Here is a 7,752-nt window from a genome sequence, read left to right as displayed (position 1 = left end):
ATTCCAAAATCATGGGCATTATTTAACAGCCTACACTCTTCTGGGAAGGCTTTCCACTAGATGTTGGAACATTGCTGCGGGGACTTCCTTCCATTCAGCCACAAGAGCATAAGAGAGATGGGGACTGATGCTGGGCGATTAGGCCTAGTCAGTGTGGAACAAAGGTGTTTGATGGGGTTGAGGTCAGGGCTCTTTGCAGGCCAGTGAAGTTCTTCCACACCGATCTCGACAAACCATTTCTGTATGGACCTCGCTTTGTGCACATGCTGAAACTGTTGGGACAAAGTTGGAAGCACAGAATCGTCTAGAATGTCATTGTATGCTGTAGCATTTAGATTTCCCTTCACTGGAACTAAGGGGCCTAGCCCGAACCATGAAAAACAGCCCCAGACCATTATTCCTCCTCCACCAAACTTTACAGTTGGCACTATGCATTGGGGCAGGTTGCATTCTCCTGGCATCTGCCAAACCCAGATTGGTCCGTCGGACTGACAGATGGTAAAGCGTGATTCATTACTCCAGAGAACGCGTTTCCACTGCTCCAGAGTCCAATGGCGGCGAGCTTTACACCACTCCAGCCAACGCTTCGCATTGCGCATGGTGATCTTAGGCTTGTGTGCGGCTGCTCAGCCATGGAAACCCATTTCACAAAGCTCCCAACGAACAGTTATTGTGCTGACGTTGTTTCCAGAGGCAGTTTCTTACTCAGTAATGTGTGTTGCAACCGTGGACAGAGGATTTTTACGTGCTACGCATTTCAGCACTCGGCGGCACCCGTTCTGTAAGCTTGTGTGGCCTAACACTTCGTGGCTGAGCCGTTGTTGCTCCTAGACGTTCTATACTTTACAATAACAGCACTTGCAGTTGACCGGGGCAGCTCTAGCAGTGCAGAAATTTGAACAACTGACTTGTTGGAAAGGTGGAATCCTATGACCATGCCACATTGAAAGTCACTGAGCACTTCAGTACAGGCCATTCTACTGCCAATGTTTGACTATGGAGATTGCATGGCTGTGTGCTCGATTTTATACACCTGTCAGCAACGGGTGTGGCAGAAATAGCAGAATCCACTAATTTGAAGGGGTGTCCTCATACTTTAGTGTACTTTATTTAGTGTATATATAGTGTGTCATTCAGCTACCATCTGGATACTTTGTTAGTCAGTCAGCTACAGTCCATATGTAGAGATGTCTTATAAAATGCCCAGTCATCCATGACTCAGTGTCCATCTGTCTTATTATAAACAGATCATGTCTGGAAGTCCCATTATGGGTTTATTACAGACTGTTCATAGAATCTGCCACAACCCGGGCAGGAAGGGAGCCGCTAGATGGGATATCCTGATTCTCCCACAGGACAGATCAAAAGGACATCTAAACCTCTCCCATGTGGTTTGGATTTGCCCTGGGCTGGGGGTTGGGGTGTGGCGCTATGGGTGCTGGTCTAGACCCCTCGCCCTGTCCTGTCCAAGGCCTGGGAGTAAATCAGTGGGGCAGACACATCCAAACTGCTCCATCTGGACCTGGTTATCTGGAACCAAGAGATGCTGTCAGTCAACACCGTCACCACTGACACAAAGAAAGGGATCTCTGGAAATGTATTTTATACAGAGATAGTTCCATTTCAAGACTGTGAGAATGTGTGTGTGTGTTAAGGGGGTTTTAAGGGGTGGGGGGGTGAGACTTTCAAATCAAATCTCATTTGGCACATGCCTAGTAAACAACAGGCGTAGACGAAAAGTAAAGTACTTACCTACGGGCCCTTCCCAACAATGGAGAGAAAAATAAATAAAATAATAGAAAATAAATACATAATGAATAAAGATAACTAGGCTATATACACAGGGTACCAGTGACTGTGGGTGTGTGTGTGTGTTTCAAAGTGTGTACATACTGTAGATGCATGCCTGTAAATCTCGTGTGTCTGTGTACGTGCGTCATTGGAAGTCTGCAGTTTATCCGAGTGGACATGAAGCAGAAAAATTCACTCTAATGTTCTCGCCGTTCCTTTCAGAACCATACAACACATTCAACTCACTCAGGAATGCTCGAGTGTTATACAAATGTTCGCTCAGTTCAAACAATACTGCTCTGTGCAAAGTTCAACCACTTAACAATCTTCTCTCTTTGCCTGATTGAATAAAACCAAATGGAACATATTAATTCCCAACGAGCCACTTCCATGTTTAAACAAAAGGAATGCGTTACATTTCTTTCAAATGATGTGGCTCTCTGCTCTGTTCTTCCTGAAGGATTATTAGTCAGAGTAGTCTTAATAAGTCACTTTGTGACTGTGTTATCAGGAACATTAAGGTCCATGAAATGTCTCACCAGTTCTTTATCTGTGTGGAGCGAGTGCAGCTGAACTTGGAGAGAGAGGAAGAGACAGAAATAGCAGAGGGTGTGTAGGCAGGGCGCTGACCACTGGCATGCATGAGGAAGCAGCAGCCTCCATTCCACTGGCCAGAGTATGGTTGAGAAACACTAAAGAGAACCAAGTCAGTGGCCCACATGCAAGTATACAGCCCTTCTCCACCCTCTGCTATCCCGGGCCTCGCTGCCACTGTGGTAGTTCTACTCAGCAACCACAGAAAGAGAGCGAGTGAGAGAAAAACATGAACTAGATGTAACAGCATTACTGTAAATCATTTGCGGAAAGAACATTATTTTCTCAATTCACATGGGCACACTAAATTATGTTAAGTGTGTAGGCATTGGGACACTTTTAGCCGTTGACACTTCAAGCTGAAATGTTTTTATTTGGAAGATGTTTTGCTTAGAGTCAAAGACAATTAGCTCAAATCATATATATATATACATTTTTTTACATTTCTTCACAACGCTACGTGGATGCAGTTTGGGTTGCGGGTAGACATGACTTCACCTCGGACTGCAGGTGTTCCACAGCAGTTAACGAGTTATGCTGACGCAAAGCTGCCCTAGTGTTCATGACAGCCCCTTCTCCTTCATTCAGGCAAGGCTTTGTCTGGGTCGTATTCATTAGGGCGCACCATAGCAAAATGTTTCAAAGTGTCGTGCAATGGAAAATGGAAGAGCATTTGTAATTGGACAGGTGTATGTAGTCCCTCCCTGTTTCAGTTTGTTTTCTTCTGTTTGCTGCCAAATGAATATGACCCTGCTGTTTTGTAATGTCTAATTAAGTCCTATCTACCTGATGAGTGGAGACATAACAACCCTGTGAGATCAGATGACTCAGGTCTTCAGGCAGACAGATATTTCTCATTTTGGACCAAAATGAGACACAATACAGAGATGCCAAGAAAGATATGTAGAAACCTAACAAGTTGCCTAACTGCTTTGTGTGTAATATCAGATTACCATAATTGTTGTCTTACCTTGCACCCACACATAGCGTAACTGTGTCAAATTAGGGGCTGATCTGAGAAATGGTGATCACAAAATGATGATCTTTTGAAAGACATGCACATCATAAAAGGGTTGGGGGGGGGGGGGGGGAAAGACAGAAACCCACAAAATTGTAACATCCCTCTTTAAATGGTTTATTCCTCTAAGGTGTCCTGTGTGCTCTGCGATAGTGGTCCCAGCAGGTGAGCTTTCTCAAAGTCAGTTCTGTAGGCGCCACCTGGTGGTAAAGTTTGGACTACAACGAAAAGCACCCCTTGTCAATTTGACTTGTCTCTTATGTTTCGTGAGTGTACAGTAGGTTAAAAAAAACGTAGATTAAAATATAGACTATTCACATTTCTGAGGAATTATGAGTAGATTATTCCAACAGAAATGATTTTAGAAATCAAAAAGACCAACAAATAGTCGTGGTTTAAAAGATAATGCAATTTAAAGATGTATTGTTCAGCAAAATGCTGAAAAGTCTAATCAAATTGTATTGGTCACATACACATGGTTAGCAGATGTTATTGCGAGTGCAGCGAAATGCTTATGCTTCTAGTTCCGACAGTGCAGCAGTATCTAACATGTAATCTAACAATTCCCCAACAACTACCTAATACACACAAATTAAGTAAAGGAACGGACTAAGAGTATATACATATAAATAAATGGATGAGCAATGACAGAGCGGCATAGGCAAGATGCAATAGATGGTATAAAATACAGTATATACATACAGTGGCAAGAAAAACCCTTTCCAAAGGTGAACCCTTTGGAATTACCTGGATTTCTGCATAAATAGGTCATTAAATTAAATCTGAGTCAAAATTAAATCTAAGTCACAACAACAAACAAACACAGTCTGCTTAAACTAATAACACACAAACAATTATACGTTTTCATGTCTTTATTGAACACACCACGTAAACAGTCACAGTGGAGGGTGGGAAAGTATGTGAACCCTTGGATTTAATAACTAGTTGACCCTCCTTTGGCAGCAATAACCTCAACCAAACGTTTCCTGTAGTTGCGGATCAGACCTGCACAACGGTCAGGAGGAATTTTGGACCATTCATCTTTACAAAACTGTTTCAGTTCAGCAATATTCTTAGGATGTCTGGTGTGAACCGCTCTCGAGGTCATGCCACAGCATTTTAAATCGGGTAGAAGTCAGGACTCTGACTGGGCCACTTCGGAAGGAGTGTTTTCTTCTGTTGAAGCCATTCTGTTGTTGATTTACTGTGTTTTGGGTCGTTGTCCTGTTGCATCACTTCTGTCGAGCTTCAATTGGCGGACAGATAGCCTTACATTCTCCTGCAAAATGTCTTGATAAACTTGGGAATTCATTTTTCAGTCATAGCAAGATGTCCAGGCCCTGAGGCAGCAAAGCAGCCCCAAACTATGATGCTCCCTCCACCATACTTTACAGTTGGGATGAGGTTTTGATGTTGGTGTGCTGTGCTGTGCCATTTTTTCTCCACACATAGTGTTGTGTGTTCCTTCCAAACAACTCAACTTCAGTTTAATTTGTCCACAGAATACTTTGACAGAAGCGCTGTGGAACATCCAGGTGCTCTTTTGCTAACTTCAGATGTGCAGCAATGTTTTTTGTGGACAGCAGTGGCTTCTTCCGTGGTGTCCTCCCATGAACACCATACTTGTTTACTGTTTGACGTATTGTAGACTCGTCGACAGAGATGTTAGCATGTTCCAGACATTTCTGTAAGTCATTAGCTGACACTCTAGGATTCTTCTTAACCTCATTGAGCATTCTGCGCTGTGTGTTTGTGTGTGTGTGCGTGCATGAGACAGATACATAGATGCAATGCCACATGCAGCCATAAACACTGAGGGGCAGTGGTGTCTTTAGTCACAGCATTGAATTTGCTTTCTCAGGAGACTCCAGAGATACAGTATCAATCAAACACTTGTCAGGAGCTGTCAGAAGAATTTACTGTCAAACATGCTATTTTAACGTGCCATTTTGGATTCATCATGTTGGACCTATGTTATCGACACAGCTTGATGGTCTATAGTTTGATTGACATGTAGTTGTGACATACACACTAATATTTAATAATAATATTTTAATGTAGAAGCTAACAGTGTTCCATTGGTTGATGCTTGAGTAATACAACATGCAGCCCTGTGACACACGGGAGCTGAAAAAGTCTGACAAATCACATCATATCATAGGCAGGGGTGGCATGGGGCGACCTGCCACGCCAAGCTGTGCCAAGCTGTGCAGTGGGCGAGAGGGTCGGGATTACACGCATGATGTGCCCCAGTAATGGAGAGATGGCAAATAAACACACTATTCCTTGGGTCATGTGACACACAGAATCAGGGCCCCTAATGCGAATCTACTGTAGTGTCTGGATGTGGCAGTTAAAACAAGATCTTAGACATTGGACCCACTGTGCTCTGTGTGAACTCCTACATCTATGTGAATAAAGATGTCAAAACATGCATTTTGCCATAGGTTAGATCTTTGCATACGCCAAACCCAGATTCATTTAATTAATTAATGGACATTTCTTTTGTAGGGTTTGATACCTTTTTCGTTAGGGAAAATCAAGTTTGTCATTTTAAAGTGGAAATTTCTAACTTTAGAAGCCTTTTTAAACCTATAATATGCTACAAGTTTGCATTTCATGCCCTGCAGGACAATTCTCAGCAACAAAAGAGTAATCAAATGAAGTTCCTACATCTGTAAAAAAAAAAAAAAAAAAAAAACGATATCGCAGATCCATCAATCAAGAGACCATCAAATGTCAAAGTATCTAAAACCTCCTCTGCCTTTGTGCTAAAGTTAATGTTTCTGCTGCTTAGATACATACTGTATATGACATTCAAAATCAAGTTTTTTTTTAATGCTGATTTTTGTTTTGGTACTGGTTGATCTAGCAACTGTACCCAACAAGCAGCTTTAAAGTAAGGCTAAGATCATCGAGTTTGTTAAGATACTGATGCCCTTTGCAACCACATACCTATGTGAGAGTGGATTCTCGGCCCTCACTAGCATGAAAACTAAATACAGGCACAGACTGTGTGTGGAAAATGATTTAAGACAGACTCTCTCCAATACAACCCAACATTGTAGAGTTATGTGCATCCTTTCAAGCACACCCTTCTCATTAACCTGTAGTGAGGTATTCACAATTTTCGATAAACAAATAAAGTTTTATATGTAAGATGGCTAAATAAAGAGCATTATTATTAGCAGTATTATTATAGCTGTCCCACAACCCATAGTGCATGCGCAGCATAGCTTTTTTGTCTTCTACCAAACCAATACCTAACCAATCAGGTGGTTGTTCAACGAAACAAAGCTTCAGACATCATTGATCACGTGCTCCTGATAAAATAATACAGGCATCAGCACACTGCTTCAGAGTACACTGCTTAGCGATTTCGACGCATGCCTCGGAGCTCAGGTATCAAATGTAACATCACTAGTAGATCTCCGACAATTGTGATGAGGAATATGTCTGGGGAAGGGGATAAAGCTGGCCGTCCGACCAAATTGAGCAACCGGGCAAGAAGAACCATGGTCAGGGAGGTGACCAAGAATCCAATGACCACTCTGACAGAACTACAGACTTCCTTGGCTGAGATGGTAGAACCTGCCAAAAGGACAATGATCTCTACAGCACTTCAACAATCTTGGCTTTATGGGAGAGTGGCCAGATGGAAGTCACCCCTGAGAAAAAGGCACGACAGCACGCCTGGAGTTTGCAAAAAGGCATGTGAAAGACTCTGAGATTGTAAGTCAACAGATTCTGTGGTCTGATGAGACAACAATTGAATTCTTTGGCCTGAATGCAAAGCGCTATGTCTGGAGAAAACCAGGCACAGCTCATCACCCGTTTAACACCTTCCCTACCGTGAAGCATGGTGGTGGCAGTATCATGCTAGGGGGATGCTTTTAAAAGGCATGGATTGGGAGACTGGTAAGGATAGAGGAAACAATAAATAGACCCAAATACAGGCAAATCCTTGATGAGAACCTACTTCAGAGTGCAAACAACCTTAGACTGGGGCGAAGATTTGCATTCCAACAATGACCCCAAGCATACAGCCAAAGCAATGCTGGAATGGCTTCCGAACAAGAATGTGAAAGTCCTTGAGTGGCCCAGCCAAAGCCCAGACTTGAATCCCATTGAAAATCTGTGGAAAGACTTGAAGATTGCTGTTCAACGCTGCTCCATAAATCCAGATGTTGCAAAGCTGTTACAGACATACCCAAGATGACTCAAAGCTGTAATTGCTGCCAAATGTGCTTCTACAAAGTATTGACTCATGGTGTGTTTTTTTTTTCTAAAAACATTATGGAGTATTGTGTGTAGTGAGGGAAAAAATGGATTTAATAAATTTTGAATTC

This window comes from Salvelinus namaycush, chromosome 22, assembly GCF_016432855.1.
Source record: "Salvelinus namaycush isolate Seneca chromosome 22, SaNama_1.0, whole genome shotgun sequence".
Taxonomy (NCBI): Eukaryota; Metazoa; Chordata; class Actinopteri; order Salmoniformes; family Salmonidae; genus Salvelinus; species Salvelinus namaycush.
This window is presented reverse-complemented; position numbering follows the sequence as displayed.